Source organism: Leucoraja erinacea, chromosome 23 (assembly GCF_028641065.1).
Source record: "Leucoraja erinacea ecotype New England chromosome 23, Leri_hhj_1, whole genome shotgun sequence".
In the NCBI taxonomy this organism is placed as follows: domain Eukaryota; kingdom Metazoa; phylum Chordata; class Chondrichthyes; order Rajiformes; family Rajidae; genus Leucoraja; species Leucoraja erinaceus.
Genome location: NC_073399.1, coordinates 29,211,524 through 29,231,380, shown reverse-complemented (window position 1 = coordinate 29,231,380; position 19,857 = coordinate 29,211,524). Strand labels below are relative to the sequence as shown.

The 19,857-nt window shown below is 43.3% G+C and overlaps 1 protein-coding gene across 2 annotated transcripts in view; it reads left to right on the top strand.

Moving 5' to 3' along the window:
- The window catches only part of LOC129708437 (RNA binding protein fox-1 homolog 3-like), a 1,476,502-nt gene that overhangs the window by 560,483 nt on the left and 896,162 nt on the right, over positions 1-19,857 (top strand). The window lies entirely within an intron of this gene.

The window sequence follows — 19,857 nt, the reverse complement described above, 5'->3', positions numbered from 1 at the left end:
AAAGTGCAGATGCTGTAAAACATAAAATGCAGGAAATACTCAGAGGTCAGACTACCCGTGTGGCAAGAGAAACACTTTCCTAAATTTGTATACATTGATTTAGGAACTGTGGATATGGTTCGCAAGATGGTTTAGTTTATTGTCACGTGTACCAAGGTACAGTGGAAAGCTTTTGTTATGTGCTACCCAGTCAACGGCAAGACAATACAAAGGATCAAAGGTTCAAATGTATTTGTCATATGATTACAATCGAGCCATGCACGGTGTACAGATACATGATAAACAGAATACCTTAGTGCAAGATAAAGTCTGATTAAAGATAATTAAAGGGTGTCCAATGAGGTCGATAGTCATTCAGGACTGCTCTCTACTATCAGACTTTACTGGACTTTATCTTGCACTAAGTTGTAGGATGGTTAATTTGCCCGATAATAGCTGGGAAGAAATTGTCCCTGAATCTGGAGGTATGCGTTTTCACACTTCTGTAACTCTTGCCTGATGGGAGAGGGGAGAAGAGGGACTGAAGGGGGTGAGACTCGTTCTAGATGATGCAAGTGGTCTTGCCCAGGTGTGAAGTGTAAATGGAGTCAATGGAAGGCAGGTAGACACAGAATGCTGGAGTAACTCAGCGGGGCAGGCAGCATCCCTGGAGAGAAGGAATGGGTGACGTTTCGAGTCAACACCCTTCTTCAGACAGATTTCAATGGAAGGGAGGTTGGTTTGTGTGATGGTCTGGGCAGTTACTGTCAGAGTCACCAGATTTAACTAATAGTCCAAACAGAGATAAAATGTAATCAGGGCCAGTCAGACTGGTTGGAGAACTGGGAAGGGGGAGGGATGGAGAGAGAGGGAAAGCAAGGGATACTTGAAGTTAGAGAAGTCAATGTTCATACCACTGGGGTATAAACTGCCCAAGTAAAATATGAGGTGCTGTCGCTCCAATTTGCGCTAGTCCTCACTCTGACAATGGAGGAGGCCCAGGACAGAACGAACAGTGTGGGAATGGGAGGGGGAGTTAAAGTGTTTAGCAACTGGGAGATCAAGTCGGTTTAGGCGGACTGAGCGCAGGTATTCAGCGAAACGATCTAACTTCAAGTAATCCTTGCTTTCCCTCTCTCTCAATCCCTCCCCCTTCCCAGTTCTCCATTCAGTCTGACTGTCCCGGATTACATTGTATCTCTGTTTGCTTTGTTGTTCCCTTCTCCTAGCAAACAATGATTTATTCTACATGTTCCTTGATCTCCAGCCACTTTGGTGTTGTCCTCACACCTTACACTTCCATATCTCTGTATCTCCCCCCCCTGACTCTCACTCTGAAGAAGGGTCTCAACTCGAAACGTCATCCATTCCTTCTCTCCAGAGATGCTGCCTTTCCCGCTGAGTTGCTCCAGCATTTTGTGTCTGCCTCTTGCATGGCCAGGGACTTGCTTTTTCTCTCTATGCTTTTGCACTAATGTCTTGTTTTTTTTAATAGTATTCTTTCCTTCAGAAATTGTACGTGTGATTTATATATAATTAGTTGTTGTGTTCATCAGAGTCTATGTGCCTGTGATGCTGTGGCAAGCAAGATTTTTCATTGTCCCTTTTCCTCACTGTACTCGTGCATGTGACACTAAACCTGAACTTGCCTTGCCGATCGCACACGGCAGATTCCCTCACCTGAACCTAATGTGTTTTTACCACATGCCGGTCGGTTCTTTCATGCTTACCGTTAATGATATTAGCTTTTTATTGCAGAAATATTTAATTGAATTTGAAATCCCATATGCCATTGTGGGACTCAAAATCCTATCTCTGGATTAATGACTCAGATCGGCATGGTGGCGTAGCGGTAGAGTTGCTGCCTTACAGCGCCAGACACCTGGGTTCAGTCCCGACTATGGGTGCTGTCTTTACGGAGTTTGTACGTTCTCCCCTGTGACCGCGTGGGTGTTCTTCGGGGGCTCTGGTTTCCTCGAGGATGTAAATGTTTGTAGGTTAATAGGCTTCGGTAAAATTTGTAAATTGGCACTATGGTGTAGGATAGTGCTAGTATAGGGGTTATCACTGGTCAACGCAGACTCGAAGGGCCTGTTTCCCTGTTGTGTCATAAGTAAATAAACTAAACAGGTGCTTTAGTTTAGACACAGGCAAATCATGTTTAATCATAAAAATGAGAGCACAATCCAGGATGTGTCTTCACTGGAGCGTGTCTTACTATCAAAGGTTTGATATTTCATCCAAAACAGCAAAGTGAAGCTTTTAACCAGGCTGAAATTCACAGGATTATTTGTAAGGGAGCAAGGGAATCCCTCACTGAACTGACCCCCAATTATAACTGAAGGATTACATTGTGCAAAAGGGACTGCTGTGTTTCTTGATACAGTGGCGACATTTCAAAAGTAACCCTTTGGTTTGGGAGACACGTTGGATAATCTAGCGGGCGGCAATATCAATTATTTCCTCACCCCATCAAAAGTTAAACATTCTAGTTAATGCAGCGCGAATCCTGCATTGCATTTTGTGACGACATCATTCCTGTCCTTTAAGGAAGGACAAAGCCCTCCTGGTCCGGAGTGCCATGAAGATGTGCATGTGATGCAGTCTCCGTGGATTGTCACCTTGTCGTGGTGGAGAAGCTTGTGTGGGCCTGAGATCCTGAGAGCGATGCCCTCTGGAGTTATGCTCCTGGTAGGGCCACCCATGGCGGTAAGGTCGAGGGGGAGGTCCCTGACAAAGAGCAATCCAACCAAGACCTCAACGGTGGAACAGGCGGAGTATGATGGTTGACCGTAGTGGAGCGTCACAACGGCTGGGAAGGCGGATGAAGGCTGCAGCGGATTGGGTCCCCGGTCGTCTTGAACTCCATGCCACTGGATCCTGACCCAGATCTGTCAAGGACTGTGTGGTGGCTGTCTGTGCACCAGTCTCCCCACGTTAAACAAAGTCACGCACAGGCGTCCTCCACATAGGGAATCCGCCCTAAACGACCCTATGGAAAGGAGAGGACAGTCATACTCGTTTCGAGTGACCGCCGATGATGATGATGATGCAGTCTGCATCTGCATATTCTCAGTTTAATCGTCTGAAACGTCTCATCCAGGGCAACTACTGATTCTGTTTGTTTGGGGCTGTTTTAGTTCCATTCTTGAATCAGACAGGAGAGATTGTATTAGCAATGTTTCTAATACAATGTTGCTATTTATTCATCTGAGAAATAGATTTTTTGTTACCTGGTGCAACAACAAAGCCAAATTTTAAAAAGTAATGAAAAGCTAAAGGAATTCAGTACTTTGTTCCACAGGTTGGATCATAAGGGAGGCACAGTGGCCCAGCTGGTAGAGTTGCTGCCTCACAGCGCCAGAGACACGGGCTCAATCCTGACGTCGGGTGCTGGCTGTGTAGGGTTTGTACGTTCTCTCTGTGACTGTGCGAGTTTCCTCCGGTTTCCTCCCAAATTCCAAAGATGTGTGGATGTGTTAATTGGTGTCTGTAAATTGCCCTGTGTGTGTTGAGGGTGATGCCACCACGCTCGGCAGCGTGCTGCTAGCCCCTGCCAATTAACCTGCAAACCTGTACATCTTTGGGGTGTAGGAGGAAACCGAAGATCTCGGAGAAAACCCACACGGTCATGTGGAGAATCTACCAACTCTGTGCAGACAGCACCCGTAGTTGGGATAGAACCTGGGTCTCATGCGCTGCAAGCGCTGTAAGGCAGCAACTCTTCCGCTGTGCCACTGTGCCTCTCTTATATCTCTCAGAGATTTATTTTTCCTCAAGAGGATTGCATGGAATGATGTTGAGGCCAGAAGCACTTTGAAAATGGGGCCAAAACCTGGCAACTCTTGCATACGGTCTTGGTGAACTATTGCCATACACTTTGTACTAATCGGGGATTGTGCTTAGATATAGCAATAATTTATTGAACTGTATGCAAAATAAAAAATCACTGTACTTGTGATAATAAAGAACCATTGAAGCATAGAGAGTTTCTGCCAGTCAATCCTCCAGCTAATCAATGGCTTGAAAATAGCAACCACCAAGAAATGGTCCAAGTGCATGCATTGTAAATAAGTCTATTGTTTACTGGAGTATTAGTTAATTAATTCCTATGCTGGAATTGCCTCTCTAAAGGTAGTGATATAATTTTATTGTTTCCAGCAGAAGTATCTGAACTTCTGGAAACTTTTGAAAACTGTAACATCCAGATTGAGGAACAGCTTCTTTCCAACCAGCATCAGGCTATTGAACACTACAAAGTCCAACAAAACTCCAAGCCTGCCAACTGTCTTGGGCTTTGTTTTGTTTTGCACTATGTTGTTTTATTTATTTATTGAGCTTCCCTTTTTTTGTTCATAATGTATTCCATTGAGTATTGTGTTTACAGACCCGTTATGCTGCTGCAAGTAAGAATTTCAATGTTACGCTTCCGTACATGTGGCAATTAAACATTTAATTGGTGCCAGAATAATAATATTAATATTCTAGTAAAGTATTTTCAAACCAAAACTAAAATTAAAATGATCTTATACACCTCTTTAAGATCACCCCTCATCCTCCTTCACTGTTGATTATTGTGTTGTCATTACCCCAGCATCCTCAATCTCAGCATGGGCACTGTTAGATGATGTGTTTGTCCGAGTGAGAAACACAATGATGTCCGCATCAATCACACCGTGACAAATGCTACCGATTGCTGGGCTGGCCTCTCTCTAATCCCATCCATTATTTCCAAATCATCCTTGACTTTGAGGAACTACCAAAGGAGAACATTGCCATCACCAACTAAATCACTTCATGTAAGTCCTTGACATGACCGAACGTTGCACCGTCTCCGGCTGATGAGGTAGAATGATCATTGTTAATTGAAAAGTGCCTCTGAGGACCGGACTGTGGCTTGGGTTGGATATCGGCTACCCCAGTCCAAAGAAAGGAAGGTAAATTCATTTCCACGGAGACAAACAAAGATTGTCGAGTCTCCGACGATTCCTACCGACTTTTGCAGATGCACCATACTGTTGGGGGTGCATGGCTGCTTAGGTTGGGAACTTCCCAAAACTGCAGAGAGTTGTGGATGTAGCCCAGTCCATCCAACAGACCAGGCTTCCCACCATCAACTCCATCTACACTTCACGCTGCCTCGGGAAAGCAGCCAACATAATCAAGGATGTGAAGTGCTGGAATAACGCAGCAGGTCAGGCAGCATCTCTGGGGAAGGGTCCTGACCCAAAACGTTGCCTATCCATGTTCTCCAGAGATGCTGCTTGTAACCCGCTGAGTTACTCGAGCACTTTGTGTCCTTGATTATGTTGGCTGCTGGTTTACAAGCTTCTGCTTGTAAATCAGCATCTGTAGGACATAATCAAATAACCTTTTCTATCCCTCTGCTTTCAGGCAGAATATACAAATATTGAGCGCAGGTGACACCAGACTCAGAAGCGACTTCTTCCCCATTGTTATCAGACCATTGAATGTTCTTCCCAGAAACTAGGATGTAGTCCCAATCTTCCAACCTCCCTGATTGGGTCCATTGGACTTTTTCTCTGAAACAATACAACGCTTTAAACCTATATTCTACACTCTCGTATTTTTCTCTTTGCCCTACCTGTTTTATGCGCGTATGTCTTGATTCCACTCTTGCAAAGTATGATCTGATTTATTTGGATAGCACACAAACAAAAACCTTTCACTGAATCCCGGTACAAGTGACAATAATAATATATATAACTAAAATACGCAAGCATTTTTGGTTTAAATTATTGAATATCAGATAAGTCATAGTGTATTTTTAAAGCAGAGATTGACATATTCTTGTTCAGTAGGGGTGTCAAAGGTTTTGGGAGAAGGCAGAAGAAATTGGTTGAGATGGAAAGATAGATCAGCCATGAATAAATGGCGTAGACTCAATACGCCAAATATAATCATGAGGGGAATAGATAGGTTTAATGCACAGGCGCTGGTTTAAGGTGAAAGGGGATCGATTTTATGGGAACCTAGTGGGCATTTTTTTCACACAGAGGATGTTGGATATATGGAGAAAGCTGACAGAGGAAGTCTGAAGAAGAGTCTCGACCCAAAATGTCACCTATTCCTTCGCTCCATAGATGCTGCCTCACCTGCTGAGTTTCTCCAGCATTTTTATCTACCTTTGATTTTTCCAGCATCTGCAGTTCCTTCTTAAACGAGGAAGTAGTTGAGGCAGGTACAATAACAACACTTAAAAAACCTTTGAACATGCACATGGATACAGGGCAAACGGGATTAGCATAGTTGGGCTGAAGGGCCTGCTTCTGTGTTGTCTGACTTTATAAACTCTATAATAGTCTAATTCTGCTCCTATATGAACATATGAAGATTTAATGGTGACTGTATATATTGATGTCAGTGGTTCAATTGGTGAAAGGGTGTTTCAATTAAGCAGAGTTATTTATGTGCAATGTTGGTGTGTGTTTTTGGTTACCTTTCAATGTGTCATTCTTTGTTAATCTAAAGCATGAGGTATTACCTTTCCGAAGAATTCCAGTTTTTTGCAACTGACCGATTAGCAAGGGGCAGCACAGTGGCAATTGCGGGAGAGTTGCTGCCTTACAGCGCCAGAGTCCCAGGTTCAATCCCGGCCTCGGGTGCTGTCTGAACGGAGTTGGTATGTTCTCCCTGTGCTCGCGTGGGTTTTCTCCGTGCGCTCTGGTTTCTTTGCACAGGTTTGGTAGTTAATTGGCTTCAGTAAAACAAACTGTAAATTGTCCCTAGTACACAGGATAGTGCAAGTGGACAGGGTGATTGCAGGTTGGTGCAAACTCTGTGTCCCTTTCTTTTCATGCTGTATCTCTGAAGTCTAAAAGTCTAAAGTTGCCCCTGAACTAAAACATGCTCACTGGCCTACACAGTAAATGGATTCTAGACCTACATTAACACACCTCCTTTGCCATTGTGCTATCCTTAGCTAGGTCGTAGAAGCCATGAATCTCCACAGCAGAGGAGCTTTCAGGCTTCAGGCAGGCATTGTTCAAGTACTTCACAGTTCACCATGTCTAACTGCATCCTGAAGGTCATACATTCCCTGCTAATGAGTGTTACCTGACTCGGCACTTTCCTGAAGGATATGCAGCAATTGCTCAGCAACTGCTCACCATAGATTTCTGATGGACCTGAATTTGCAAGTGCTCTGCAGATCTGAATGCACACGGCAAACTTTGAAAGGAAAGCCATATTCACAGATTGTTTATTCCCCCAACAAAGCATTAAAGTAAAGTAAATGGGGTGGCGCGGCAGTGGTAGAGTTACTGCCTTACAGCACTAGGAACCCGGGTTCGATCCTGACTACGGGTGCTGTCTGTACGGAGTTTGTACGTTCTCCCCTTGACCGTGAGGGTTTTCTACGGGTGCTCCGGTTTCCTCCCTCATTCCAAAGACGTACAGGTTTGAATGATCATTGGCTTTGGTAAAAAGTTGTAAATTGACCCTAGTGTGCAGATGGTGTTAATGTGTGGGGATCAGTGTTGGTCAGTGTAGACTTGCTGGGCCGGTGGGCCTGTTTCTGCGCTGTATCTCTAATCTAAACTAAACTAAATCACAATGTGAAAGCTTTCTTCCCTTGTTTGAGTCAATGGACAGAAATATCCTGTCACCAGACTAATTATTAGTGTTTTCTTCACCTTTATACTTTGTATTTTTTTCTTTAGAATTTCATATTTTCTGGTGCTTGATATGTGAGAGCTTACTGCAAATGTGGGAGCTGATATTTTTAAGGATTGATGGCAGAGTTTGAAGTGAGTTTGATTTATCAATTGCCGCATTCCTGCTCCCAAAATCCATCGAGTGTATGCAGTGATTTTTCTGTTTGCATTCTAAATTCCCATTTAAGTGTCTCGTGGAGAGAGAAGCACAAGATCTGGAAATCCATTGGTTGTTATATCGGAACTAAATCAAGTGGAGCTGCCAAAGTTCCAGTAAAATTGATATTATTGTCAAATGGTGCAGAAGTAACAAGCTATTTTCCTGAGTTTTATTTCCTGAAAATGAAGGAGGAATGAAACAAATCGCATCATTCTCTGACAGGTCACAATCAAAATGAGAATTAGGTTAGCGGCAGGATTCTGCTTGATGTTCTCTATATACAACCGTTGCAAATGAGCCATCGAGAACGGCAATGTCCCCAGCAAGGTTTGTGAAATTGGGGGCCTGACTTGGACACCAACCTCAAAAAACTAACAGGTAGACACAAAAATCCAGGACAAATCCAGGACAAATCCAGGACAAATAGACTCAGGAATAGTTGCTTTCCGAGAATTATAACTACTATTAATTCTAATTCACACATGCACTGACTTCACTGCCCAACACGGACTTCCATCTGTATATATGTATATATGTATGTAGCGCCGCAGAAATTGTGCACCTATTCCCGCCCCCATCCCCCCCCCCCCCCCCCCCCCTTCTCCCTTCTGTTTTTTGTTTTTTCTGTTTCTTGTTTTTTTGTGCTAAATTGTATGTATGCACTGAGTACGAGCAGCTTTCATTTTCACTGTACATGTATAGTGACAATAAATGGCATATCTATCTATAAAAGCTGGAGTGACTCAGCGGGTCAGGCAGCATCTCTGGAGACCAGGAATAGGTGACGTTTCGGGTTGAGATCCATCTTCAGACTGAGAGACAGGGGAGGGGGAAATGAGAGATATGAAATTCGAACAATTGAATAAAACATATGCAAAAGAACAAATCAAAGCCAGCAACAATGATCAAGGAATAGCGGGGCCCACAATGGTCCATTGTTGGCTGTGGGGAAGGTGATAACGAATGATACAAACAATGAAACTCAGCAGGACAACAGCGAACCTAGTGCAACGACACGGGTGGAGGAGGGATGGAGAGAGGGAACTTGACGTTAGAGAAATCAATATTCATACCACTGGGTTGTAAACTGCCCACGGGAAATATGAAGTGCTGTTCCTCGAATTTGCATTTGGCCTCACGCTGACAGGAGAGGCAGAAAGGTCAGTGTGGGAATTGGAATGGGGGTTAAGATGTTTTTGCAACCGGGAGATCACATAGGCCAAGGTGGACTGAGCAAAGATGTTCACCCAGTCTGCGATTGGCCCACTCAATAACAATCTGAGAAGGATCTTGACCCGATACATTGTCTGTCCATTCCCTCCACAGATGCTGCCTGACCTGGTGAGTTCCTCCAGCATTTTATGTTTTGCTCAGTAATTCATATATTTCGCTTCCTTCACGGAAAAGGAAACTATACTGTAATAATACTGAACTGCAGGCACTGGTTCATACCAAAGATAGGCCCAAAATGCTGGGGTAACTCAGCGGGTCAGGCAGCATGTTTGGAGAAAATGAATAGGTGGCATTTCAGATCGGACCCTTCTTCAGAACTGAAGACTTAATCTCATCTCAAATTCATCTCATCTGCCTGCCTATGGTCCACATCCCTCCATTTTTTGCACATCCTTGTGCCTATCTAAAAGCCTCTTAAATGCCACTTCAAACCAATTTACACAATTTGTTAGAAGAACAAATGAGCCTGTGGGCTACTGTTTGAGTTTTGCTCCTCTGTTACACCATGACAAGAAAGAATGGATCTTATTCCTTCAATGTCACATCCGGCTGAAGTTCAGACGCAGACTATATCCATTGAAAGTGATCGAGTGAAAGTTATCAGTTCTTTTATCACAATAATCAATATGTAGTCTTCAGAAAAGTCTTTGTTGGCTGTTGCTGACTCTTCACAGATGCCCTTTCTGGCTGGTCTACTGACAGACAGTACACTTGGCTGCTGGGCCTCCAATATTTCCATCCAAGTCAGGATAGTCAACAAAACCTCTGGCGATTGCCATCATGCTCACTATATCAGAATGTTTCGTTTAGTTTAGTTTAGATACAGCGTGGAAACAAGCCCTTCGACCCACTGAGTCTATCACCATCGATCCCCCCATCAGACTAAGTTGAGTTTAGTTTATTGTCACGTGTACCGAGGGAGAGCGAAAAGCTCTTGTTGCATGCTAACCAGTCGGACAATACATGATGACAATCGAGCCTGCGTTTCTGGCGCTTACAATCTACCCTGTGTAACTTCTGTGTTCCTGTTTAGTGGATTCTTTCTCCATCAACAACATATTTGTCTGTCATAGTATGGTGTTGTGTTTCACCCAGGCATCTGCTCAATTCAATTTATCCCTTTAAAAAAATTGTAAGCACATTTCAGAAGAATATCTTTTTTTGTTTTCTCAGCTATGCCATTGTTTTGACCCACAAATCATTTTCAACTACTTTCAAAGTAAAGATTGTATTTTCGTCCCTCAATCGAAATTTTTATCTGATAACCTTGGCATCATATCTGTAATTGTATTTTACCTTGCATTTCTATATTTATTAGATTCATCGTATTAGGTTAAAATAAATGCTACCTATTGTTTAGATTAGCTTAGAGAAACAGTATGTTCAATAGAGTCATCGGACTGAGTTAAGGGTAATTCTAGTCTTTATTTAGCTTAGTACAGAGATACAGTGTGGAAACAGGCCCTTCGGTCCACCAAGTCTAAACTGACCAGCGATCACCCCATACACTGTGTTCTATTATACAGACTAATGACCCTGTCCTACTTAGGAAACCTCTGGAGACTTTGCGCCCAACTCAAGGTTTCCGTGCGGTTCCCGGAGGTTTTTGTCAGTCTCCCTACCTGCTTCCACTACCTGCAACCTCCGGCAACCACCTGCAACCTCCGGGAACCGCATGGAAACCTTGTGTGTGGAGCGTAAAGTCTCCAGAGGTTTCCGTTCAGGTTTCCTAAGTGGGACAGGGGCATAAGGATAATTTACAGAAGCCAATTAACCTACACTACCTGCATGTCTTTAGAATGTGGGCGGAAACCGGAGCACCTGGAGAAAACCCTCGCGGTCCTAGGGAGCACGTTCAAAGTCCTTACAGACAGCACACATCGTCAGGGTCAAACTCAGGTCCCTGGCCCTGTGAGGCAGCAACGCCATTCCCGATTGTAATCGTGTATTTATCCGCTGACCGGTTTGTACACATCAAGAGCTTTTCACTGTACCTCGATACACGTGACAATAAACAAAAGCTTTGAACATTGTTGGCTTAGGACCACGAATGATGTGCAAGTGCTTGTAGTCTGTGACCAAAGTTAAAGGTCTGCCCAAGAAGAATTAGTGAAACGTTTGCAATCTAACTAAAATTCTTACTGCTTCTTTCTCAATGTGAGCAGACCTTCTCTCACTCTCTATTAGTGTATACAACCCAAAGCAAACAGATCCGATTCAAAACATCACCTATCCAAGTTCTCCAGAGATGCTGCTTGACCCGCTGAGTTACTCCAACACTTTGAGCTTATCTTTTCAACCAGTTTCATCGTTTAGTTTAGAGATATCACATGGAATCTGGCCCTACAGCCCACCGAGTCCACACCGACCACCAATCCCCCATTCACACTAGTTCTATGTTATCCCACTTTCACACCCACCTCCGACACACTAGGGGTCATTTTTTTGTTTTTACAAACCTGCACAACCTTGCGATGTGGAAGGAAACAGGAGCACCCAGAAGAAACCCTCGCGGTCACAGGGAGAATATGCAAACTCCACACAGACAGCATTGAGGTCAGGATCAAACCTTAGTCTCTGGTGCTGTGAGGCAGCAGCCATACCAGTTGCCCCACAATGCCACCCTTTCTTGACCATTGTGCAGATTTCAGCTCCTACTTCAGTATATCACATGCAAGTCTCAGTCTATGTGTTGTATCATCATGAACCAACAAGCACTCACTTCCCCGACTTTTCCTTCATAAGTCACATACTGTTTGCTGCTTTTTTTGTGGTTCTTTGGGGACTTATACAACGGTGTCAGTACTGTTGTAGGATTTGCCAAAAATGTTGTGTGGCATTTTACTGTGACTTGAAATGACTTAAATTCTGCAATGTTGTCAGCTTTTTGTGGCCTGATAATTTCTTCCATCATTTTTTTGACTGGTTGCAATTCATTTACTTCAACTTCTATCCTAGGTAAACTCTTCCCTTTTGCCTGAATACATAACTGCTTCTTTGGAGCTTTTCATTGTATTTTTATAGCCAACTGAGCACTATTCACATCTAAAGGTTTTCTTCTGGTTATTAACACAATATCTTGATTACATCAACAATGATCTATACTTTGTACTGTCTTGACCTCAGTGGCTTGAAAGATCTTCAGCCATGTTCTATGTGAAGAAACAAAGGAGATTACAAAAAGTGGTTGGTCCATTACAAGTGCTGACCTCCCCACCATCGAGGGATTCTATGTGAGGTGCTGGCTCAAAAAGGCAGCACGCATCTTCAGATACCGACCTGGCCTCTTTTCACTCCGACCATCAGGGATAAGGTACAGCAGTCTGAAAACCGTGAAGCTTAAGGAACAGCTTCTTCCCAACAACCACCAGGCACTTAAACACCGCAGACACCAACTTAACTATGAACTAAGGACTGTCTTAGTTGCACTAAAGACTTCAAGCTTTTTTGTGCATTAGTTTTGGGGTTATTAATTTATTGATTTTATTAATTTATAATATGTTGTCAATAAGCATTATGCTGCTGCAAGTAAGATTTCAGTTGTTCCATTGTCGATACATATGACAAACGCTCTTGACTCCTGTCCTGGTCTGATGTCCCGAAATGCAACAACTGGCACTTGTCTGAATTAAACTCCATTCCTCGTCCCACTTGCCCGGCTGATCAGGATCCAGCTGGAATTCTTGAATCACTGTGTTGATATCGAGTCTGCCATTTGAGGCTCGAACCAATGTGCCTGATCTTCCTTTATTTTAGTTTTGAGATACAGCGTGGAAACAGGCTCTTTGGTGTGTGGAGTTTTCAGCGACCAGTGATCACCCCGTACACTAACACTATCCTACACACTAAGGACAAAGTACAATTTTTACCAAAGCCAATTAACCTACAAACCTGCATGTCATTAGAATGTGGGAGGAAATGGGAGCACCCGGAGAAATCCCACGTGGTCACATGAAGAACGTACAAACTCCGTACAGACAGCACCCACTGTCAGGATCGCCCCGGTCTCTGCTGCTGTAAGGCAGCAACTCTACCATTGCACCATCATTCTGCCCAATCTCTTTTCCAACATTATAAATTATATTGATAGGACATGAACAAAATGCTGGAGTGACTCAACAGAACAGGCAGCATCTCTGGAAAGAAGGAATGGGTGATGTTTTGGGTCGAGACCCTTCTTCAGACTGCGAGTCAGGGGAGAAGGAGACCAGAGACCTGGTGTGAAAACGACACCTAAACTGGAATTCATCATCACAGCTTCTCACTTCTGGAAATCCTCATCTTCAATTGTTTCAAACTGAAACAAAGTGTTATATAATTGAATGTCTCGGCATATTAAGACTTTTAAATAACTCTTGTTCCATCACCACCGTGATGTGTTTTAGCAATAATTCTCACTGGGAGTTTAACAAACTGGTATTTGCCATGGTATTTAACTGATTTTTTTCTTCTGAGACCCACAATTTTTTGAGTTATTTATATTTAGTCCTTTGGGGTAATTGGGTCCCAAAATGAAATCAGTGTAAGTGACTTGATATTATGTGGAATGACACATTCTTATTTTGATGTTATGAAAGCAAATTGAACGTCGAACTTGAACAACGTTTTCCAGTTCCTTCTCGTACCTCTGGTTTGCCGTTGCTTCTGCACCCACAGTTAGTTCAATTTAACTGCTCGGACCCTGGTGGGTTATCCAATGAACCAACCTTTTCTAATACAATTCATATTAAGTGGTTTGCAAGTCATTTTCATTTATATCAACACAGATGGATGAAAAATTTCACAACAATTACCTACAACTTTGAGACTGTTTCTGCATCACAAACAGCTTTCCTAATGAGCACATCCCTTGGAATGGATTTGTAAAATTTTTCATACTAATATAATTTTAAACTGCTTGCAAAATAGGATTAGAGCCTCTATTCCTGGTTATTTTTCCAATTAAAACTTTGCAATGCATTTGTAAGGATGAATGGTTTGGGACTTTGTTCTGTCCCCCATGTTGTTTGTTTGTGTAAATTGCTGACACCACTAACCCTAGAAATTGGCAGGTGTTTTTGAGAAACCTCTGAGTCTCTGTGCTAATTTTTCAGGGTTGATTTTAATAAGAGCTTGGTCGGGCGCCAGCTCCAACATAGCTTCTGCCTCAAAGCCGGAGGGGACTATTTGGACCGGATCTTTACAGATGTGCAAGTCTCAGTATCGTCGAAGAATGAAATATTTATTTTTAAAGAGATAGCTTCCTAAAGTGATGGCGTACCCGACTGGATTTTATCAGTCAACATAAGATTAAAATTTAGAGGTGGCACACTGCTGCAGCGGTAGAAATGCTGCCTTCCAGCACCAGAGGTCCTTACTATGGGTGCTGTTTGTGCGGAGTTTGCACGTTCTCAGAGTGACCATGTGGGTTTACTCCAGTTTCTTCCCAAAATCTCAACGAAGTGCAGGTTTGTTGGTTAATTGGCCTGAGGAAAAATTGTAAATTGCCCCTAGTGTGTAGGATGGCGCTAGTGTACGGTGATCACTGGCTGACATGGACTCGATGGGCCGAAAGGCCTGTTTCCGTACTGCATCTCTAAACACTAAACTTAAATTAAATGACGGTGCTCGTGACTACTTGAGTTTGGTTTTATCCCCAGTCCTTGGCAGGTGTGATCTAGCATTCGGTTTGCTCAAGTCAAGAGTGTTTTATTGCCATATGTCCCAAAACAGAACAACTAAATTCTTACCCACAGCACAACAGATATGTGAACAGAGGACTCTGTAAAACCAACAACAAAAGTTAAGTGTATGTATAAAATAAAATAAATATATGTGTAAAAGTATATGCATACATATAGATGGACACAAAATGCTGGAGTAACTCAGTGGGTCAGACAACATCTCTGGAAAAAAGGAATAGGTGACATTTCAGGTCAAACTGCCGGTCTTAGGAAGGGTCTTGACCCGAAATGTCACTTATTCCTTTTCTCTAGAGATGCTGCCTGACCTGCTGAGTTACTCCATCAATGTGTGTCTACCTTCTGTGTAAACCGGCATCTGCAGCTCTTTCCTACACATACATACACTTACTTTATATCAAATGAAGCCAGTGCTGGACTTCAATTCAGCTGATGCAGATATAAGTGTAACTGACTCTGTGTTTAACTTCGACCAATGTGAGAAAGCCGTTGATTTGAGGCTAATTTTCGATTTGGAAGCCTGAACATAGAAACATAGAAACATAGAAATTAGGTGCAGGAGTAGGCCATTCGGCCCTTCGAGCCTGCACGGCCATTCAATATGATCATGGCTGATCATCCAACTCAGTATCCCGTACCTGCCTTCTCTCCATACCCTCTGATCCCCTTAGCCACAAGGGCCACATCTAACTCCCTCTTAAATATAGCCAATGAACTGGCCTCAACTACCCTCTGTGGCAGAAAGTTCCAGAGATTCATCACTCTCTGTGTGAAAAAAGTTCTTCTCATCTCGGTTTTAAAGGATTTCCCCCTTATCCTTAAGCTGTGACCCCTTGTCCTGGACTTCCCCAACATCGGGAACAATCTTCCTGCATCTAGCCTGTCCAACCCCTTAAGAACATCCAAAGATAGGAGAAACAGTAAAGATTAGTCTTGGGGAATTGAAAAAGTTGACTATCGCTGTGCACTGGTTTCAGCATGATGTGAGGGACACGTAATACTCATCCACTGACAAGTCTGTGGAATAGAGAACAACCTAAAATTTAGTTCACATTTTTGTACAAATGTTTGTTTTTCTGCCTGACACTGAGTGTCACCATTTGCAAACTGTGATTCTCACCTCCTGTCTTTGAAATCATTGCTCTCCTTTCGGGCTGTTGTCGCCTGGCTGTTGTATCCTCCCACTCGCCATTCATTATTTTTAGTCCCTCCATTAAACCCTCAGGCAAATGATGGAGAGGTAAACAAGGCACAGGACATGGCTGAGATTCTATTTAGATTGAGGTCTAAGGATTCACACTCCCCACCAGCCAATATTTCCTTGGGCGAAAAGGTTTTGTTTTAGGACAGCACTTTTAGCTAATGCCGTCTATTGATCAAAGAACTGGCGTACAGTTTCATACAAAGAATTGTGGAAGAAATCCATGTTGCATTAAGCATACTTTCACACAAACCAACTCTGGAGCATAGTGGAATTAGGTGAAGATATTTGTGTCAGCAATTTACTTGCACAGTGAACATTTTACATTCAGAACTTGTTGACTTCTCAGATTTTAAGCACATCATGGGCTTTAGACCTTCTGCGGTGAGCTGAATTGGCAGTGCTGGCTTAGGAACAGCGATTGAGCAAGCACGACTTTGGGGCGAAAGAGAATCTCGGCACACTTGTTTTAAGTCTGGTATTTTGCGCATTTTTTCTTCGGATTACTTCAGATTATGTGCAGCAGTTATTTGCACTCCTAAGAAGAAGCAGAGTTTCAGGATACCTAATGTAAGATACCTAATACCAAGAGACAAGTTCCCCAATAAGATACCAGAGTGATTCAACAGATGGACACAAAGTGCTGGAGCAACTCAGCGGGACAGACAGCATCTCTGGAGAAAAGGAAAAGGAAAATGGCATCGTTGGGAAAAGGGGAAGTAAAACGGGATCTGGGGGTCCTTGTACATCAGTCTATGAAAGTAAGCATGCAGGCACAGCAGGCAGTGAAGAAAGCGAATGGCATGTTGGCCTTTATAACAAGAGGAATCGAATATAGGAGCAAAGAGGTCCTTCTGCAGCTGTACAGAGCCCTAGTGAGACCACACCTGGAGTATTGTGTGCTGTTTTGGTCCTCTAATTTGAGGAAAGACATTCTTGCTATTGAGGGAGTGCAGCGTAAGTTTACCAGGTTAATTCCCGGGATGGTGGGACTGTCATATGCTGAGAGAATGGAGCAGCTGGGCTTGTACACTCTGGAGTTTAGAAGGATGTCATTGAAACACATAAGATTGTTTAGGGCTTAGACACGCTAGAGGCAGGAAACATGTTCCCGATGTTGGGGGAGTCCAGATCTAGGGGCCACAGTTTAAGAATAAGGAGTAAGCCATTTAGAACAGAGACAAGGAAACACTTTTTCTCACAGAAAGTGGTGAGTCTGTGGAATTCTCTGCCTCAGCGGGTGGTGGAGGCAGGGTCTTTGGATACTTTCAAGAGAGAGCTAGATAGGGCTCTTAAAAACAGCGTAGTCAGGGCATATGGGGAGAAGGCAGGAAGGGGTACTGATTGGGGATGATCAGCCATGATTACATTGAATGGCGGTGCTGGCTCGAAGGGCCGAATGGCCTACTCCTGCACCTATTGTCAGTTGTCTATTGTTATGTCACCTGTTCCATTTCTCCAGAGATGCTGCCTGACCCGCTGAGTTGCTCCATCTTTGGTGTAAACCAGCTTCTGCAGTTCCTTCCTACCCAGACCGATTCAATTCTTTTTAATCAAAGTTGCCAATCAAATTAGAGGATCGGGACCTTTTGCCCACAAAGTTTATTTTAATTTAGAGATACAGCGTGGAAACAGGCCCTTCAACCCACCGTATCCACGGCAACCAATGATCACCCGTTAAACCACTAGTTCTGTCCTACATCCAAGGGACAATTTACATCAACCAATTGCATGTCTTTGGGACGTGGGATAAAACCGTAGCAGCCGGAGAAAAACCACATGGTCACATGAAGAATGGACAAACTCCGTACAGACAGCACTCACAGCCAGGATGGGCACATGTGCCTATCTAAAATACTCCTAAACGCCCCAAACTCACTTCAATCACTAGGCATCCTGTAATCCATGTCACTTTATTCTGAAAATAGAAATGTGTTAAATCTTTTGTCACCTGGTTATTTTTACAAATTGTCTCCCTTTGTAACTACTGCTTCAGTGACTGCTTCAATCAGCCGCTCTTCCTCCAGCAGAGTCAGACAACTCAGGTTACAGAAGCACAATAGCCACAAGTGCAGTTAATGAAAGTAGCAAGAAACTAAACATGGAGACATGAGGGCAGACTTGACCCCTCCCTCCCTTGATAGGTTGTGTGAGAGGTCACGTGATCGCAATGTGTTAAATGCGTTTCCGACTTGCGATATTTTTCGGTTTACGATGGGATTATCGGAACGTAACCCCATCGTAGGTCGAGGAGCCCCTGGATTAACTGCAGGGAGAGGTGGGACAGACTTGGATTGTAATCTCTGTTATGTCAGAAGCGCAGGGACATCTGATATATTAAAATTACAAAAGGCACAGATAGGGTACATAGTCAGAATTTTTTACAAAGAGTGCAAAAAGAGCAGGGACTCTGCAGAAGGACTTGGACAGGTTGGGAGAGTGGGCAGAGAAGTGGCAGATGTAATAGAGTGCAGCAAAGTGTGGGGTCATGCATTTTGGTAGAAGGAATAAAGGTGTAGAATATTTTCTAAATGGGGAGAGAATCAAGAAATCAGAGGTGCAAAGGGACTTGGGAGTGCTGGTGCAGGATTCCCAAAAAGTTAATCTGCAAGTTGAATCGGATGTAAAGAAAGCAAATGCAATGCTAGCATTTATTTCTAGAGGACTTGTATACAAAAATAGGGATGAAATGCTGACACTCCACAAGGCACTGGTCGGGCCGCAATTGGAATAATGTGAGCAATTTTGGCCACTATATCTGAGGAAGGATGTGCTGGCTCTGGAGAGGGTCCAGAGGAGATGTACAAGAAAGATCTCAAGGAATTAGTAGGTTAACATTTGATGAGCTTGCGATGGCACTGGACTTGTACTCACTGGAGTTTAGAAGAATGAGGGAGGACCTCATTGTACAGAATAATGAAGGCTTGGATAGAGTGGATGTGGAGAGGATGCTTCTACTAGTCTAGGATTTGAGGTCATAGCCTCTGAATTAAAGGACGTTTTTTTAGGAAGGAGATGAGGAGGAATTTCTTTAGTCAGAGGGTGGTGAATCTGTGGAATTCTTTCCCGCAGACGACTGTGGGGGCCGTCAGTGGATATATTTAAGACAGAGATAAATTGTTTCTTGATTAATACGGGCTTCAGAGGGTTTGGGGAGATGCAGGAGAATGGGGTTAGGAGGGAGAGATAGATCAGCCACGATTGAATGGCGGATAGAGTTGATGGGCCGAATGGCATAATCCTGCTCCTATCATATGATCTTACGATCTTATGAAAATTTCGAAAAGAGGAGCAAAGTTTATGAAAATGAAGATGCTCGCGGCAAGTTTTATGCACAGAAGGTGGCGGGTGCCTGGAATGCACTGTCAGGGGTGGTGCTGGAAGCAGTTACTATAGTGGCCTTTAAGAGGGCTTTAGATAAGTACATGGATCTGTAGAGAATGGAGGGATATGGTTCACGTGCTGGCAGAGGGGATAATAAGCAGAGCAGAAGTCAATCACAGCTACCTCAAGATAACGTACACGTGACCACAGGCTCTGTGCCAAACATGACTGTAGGCAGAGGAGATTACATGTAGTATGATTTGACTAGATAGCATGCAAAGAAATGCTTTTTACTGTATATATCTCGGTAAACCTGATAATAATAAACCAATACCAAGATCAATAATAAAATGTCAATATTATGCATCTTTTTCAGCTTGGCTGTGTTGACACAGACACAGAAACCAGACACAGACACAGACACAGAAACCTTACCCTGGGAATTTTAGGAAGAGGGAGCTACTTTTGGATTCATCGAACATTACCGACTTTCTCTATTAGTTTAGTTTAGAAATACAGAACGGAAACAGGCCCTTCGGCCCACGGAGTTCACACCGACCATCGATCGCCCATTCACTCGAGTTCTTTATTGTCCCACTTTCT